Source organism: Garra rufa, chromosome 8, assembly GCF_049309525.1.
Source record: "Garra rufa chromosome 8, GarRuf1.0, whole genome shotgun sequence".
Taxonomy (NCBI): domain Eukaryota; kingdom Metazoa; phylum Chordata; class Actinopteri; order Cypriniformes; family Cyprinidae; genus Garra; species Garra rufa.
The window spans coordinates 42,597,640-42,600,860 of record NC_133368.1 but is presented as its reverse complement, the minus strand read 5'-3'; the positions used below and the strand labels follow the sequence as shown (position 1 = coordinate 42,600,860).

General features: G+C 34.9%; 1 long non-coding RNA gene across 2 annotated transcripts; it reads right to left on the bottom strand.

Moving 5' to 3' along the window:
- Positions 1 to 250: 250 nt before the first annotated feature.
- Positions 251 to 2,927, bottom strand: LOC141341231 (uncharacterized). Of its 2 annotated transcripts, XR_012356641.1 has the most exons (5): positions 2,653 to 2,927; positions 2,029 to 2,061; positions 1,677 to 1,754; positions 1,493 to 1,587; positions 251 to 651 (listed from the first exon to the last, which is right to left on the bottom strand). It is a non-coding gene; the product is annotated as an uncharacterized lncRNA (long non-coding RNA). The 2 variants fall into 2 exon arrangements; XR_012356640.1 differs by lacking the exon at positions 2,653 to 2,927 and having other exon boundaries at positions 2,029 to 2,340.
- Positions 2,928 to 3,221: the final 294 nt, after the last annotated feature.

The window sequence follows — 3,221 nt, the reverse complement described above, 5'->3', positions numbered from 1 at the left end:
AGTAAACATACTTAAAAATTACAATTACACTAAACTTAAATATTTTTCTTTCCTTTTTTAAAAATTTTAAGTACTGTGTACTTAAAAATTAAGTGTAGCTTGTGTAAAGTTTATATGTTTTCAATACTTATTGTTTTTATTTAAATACCACTTAAATAAAATATTTTATTCAAGAAATACACTTCTGAATAACTCATAGCCTGATAAATATTTTAGTTCAAAATACTAAAAAGCAGCACACACAGAACTGTTGACATATAATAAAGGGTTTTTATTTACTATTACATTCTTTGTCTATTTTGTACAACTGTTTATATAAATCTCTGTAAACATGTAACAATAAATCAAATTAGAAACTGTTAAAACATTGATTACAATTTTTTTACAACCATGGCCATTATTTTGCAACATGGCAAATGAAAATAAATAAAATAAATAAAGTTCCTTCCTTTAGTGTAGAAGACAACATACTTTAAAAAAATGCTTTAAAATAAATTTTCTACAAAAAGTAACACAAGGGCATCAGGAAACTTGGGGATGTCACTCAGCACAAACTCATCTTCCACCACGACAGACAGGACCAGTGTTCTCAGTGTCCATCACAAGGGCAAGAGGGGTACCAGTGATGTCTGGCTCATCCGACTCCTCCACCTGGAATGCACAAAAATGGTCCAACTGTAAACATGTCTAGTAATGAATTACATCATCAGAAATTTTTGGTTAATTATTACTTTAATATAGTATCATACTTAACAAGGCAGGCCTTTTCAGTTTACACTGAATTGGCCCAAATTTAATAACTAGACAAGAATATACATAGAGAATTTGTAAATGTAGAATGAAATAAAGTTGAATATACAGTACAGACCAAAAGTTTGGACACACCTTCTCATTCAAAGAGTTTTCTTTATTTTGATGAAACTTTGCTGGAAGTATGGCCTGGATCTCTCCACATGAACTCAAGCATTGAGAACATTGTTTGTGTACACAGAGTTTACTAAAAAGAAAGGTTTTGAACAACTCACTTTCAGTGTTTGAGTTTCCTCTCGCGGCCGTCTTGCCAGTCAAGAAGTGTCGATTTCCGAATGCGAATTATAATTACCATTAGGTCAAAAACATTGAATAATACTTTATGTATGAGACTACCTCTTGAAGCTCATCAAGAGAATGCCAAGAGTGTGCAAAGCAGTAATAAAAGCAAAAGGTGGCTACTTTGAAGAACCTAGAATACGACATATTTTCAGTTGTTTCACACTTTTTTGTTATGTACTATATAATTCCACATGTGTTAATTCATAGTTATGATGCCTTCAGTGTGTATCTACAATTTTCTTAGTCATGAAAATAAAGAAAAGTCTTTGAATGAGAAGGTGTGTCCAAACTTTTGGTCTGTACTGTATATTGTTATGGTAATTTGTTAATGAAGCAAAGACTAATAAACCCTGGTAAGCACAAAAATGGATCCTGTTTCGTGAGTGCACTGAATACTTACATTCCATGTCTTAAAAACTGTGGGCCATCTTCACATAAGTGTACTGCTAGGGCACGAAGAGCTACAGTGCACTTTATGTTGATATCATGCACATCCTTGAAAGAAAAGCAAAAATAACAATGAACAAGCAAGCAAAGTTATTCTGGGTTCAATACTAGAGTTGTAGTCTTTGACTTTAACTCACCTCACGATCATAAATCCTGAGGATGTCACACAGCATCTCCGAGACTTTGCCAGTATGTGACACTTTTTGCCTGTACATCTATACATGAAAACAAAGAATAACAGCATTTTAGTTTTCATGATTATAATAGATTAGGTCTGGCAAATGCAACAAGGCCAAAGCCAATGCACGTTTCAGTCATTGTTTTGTACAATTTGTAACGTTACATTGCTTTGTAAACTCTGAAAACATGTTATTCTACTTCACTCAGTTGCTAACTTGATCTGTACAAAATTAGATACATATTCAATGCAGGTTTTTACGTGTGAAGCTGCTGAAATATATCCAAAGTAAACGAAAGAAGAATACTTACCAAGTTCACAGACTCTGAACCCACTTCTTTAGCCTACAAGGCAAAAAATATGTAAATGTTAATACGAGCTTCCCAGTGTCTCTACCATACCTATTACCTAGTTTTCATAACTCTTATTATTAACTGTTATTTCCAATATATTGCTAACTTTGCTAACATTAGCCTTAATGTAGTGGATAAAAGTTACAGCTAGCCGCAAGTTCATTAACAGCTGAAGGCATTAAGGCAAGCATAAATTTGCATATTCCAGAACAGATCGCTAAACAGAATTTAAAAAATATGAATTCCCAGATAGCAAGCAGCGTTGGCCCAGATCCGGCTCACATTTGACCGCCCGCATTGATTTCACTCAAGCCACATATGGACTTGATCTGGGCCAAAACTATGTTGCTGACTGGGTTCCGCTGACTAACTGATTACAATATTAACGTTACATATAAATCAAATAAGGCAGTGTGATTAATGGTTAAAAAATGTGCGTGAAGCAGAGCACCGCAGAGACGCTTGTCGAGCTTTCCACGTTACCAGTAAAAAGACAACAAAGCCAAACATGAAACACGTTTAAAAGATATACGTGTAGTTCTTATGATAAAATAAAAAGCAGATTAAAAAACATTTACTTACAAATCTCCCCACATGCGTCCAGACTCGCACGAGTGTCCGCCATCTTGATTATGTTTTCTGGTAGCGTCAGTCAGAACGATCGCGTACGTCCTGACGTAAATGACGTCATTGAACGTCACTCGTATACTTATAAAATATCACTTCAGTAGCAATGTCTACTCAAAAAAGATGAGCAAAGCAAAATTAAAATTAAGTAATTTGTTCAAAAAATGCTATAGTTTTAAGTTCAATAAACTTTGTAACTGATTTTTATTATGGTGTTCTCATCTTTTATAAGTTAGTAGTACTGTTCGGGTTTACAGTGTAAAGACACTCACCACCTTTAATGTAATCTGGTGGAATGGGCTCATTGGTTTTGGTCGGCTCCTGTCATGTCCCCCTCCACGCATTACACGTACTATAACAAGATGAGAGCAGGATATTAGATGGACTAATAGCTGAGGAATAGGTCTTTTACAGGAAGCAGTGTGGCCGTTATTGCATAGACTCGGTGGGAGAAAACAATCACGCTGTAAGGTTACCCGCAGCTACACAGACCATGTGCTTCCCCACAAGCATGTTTTCAAACA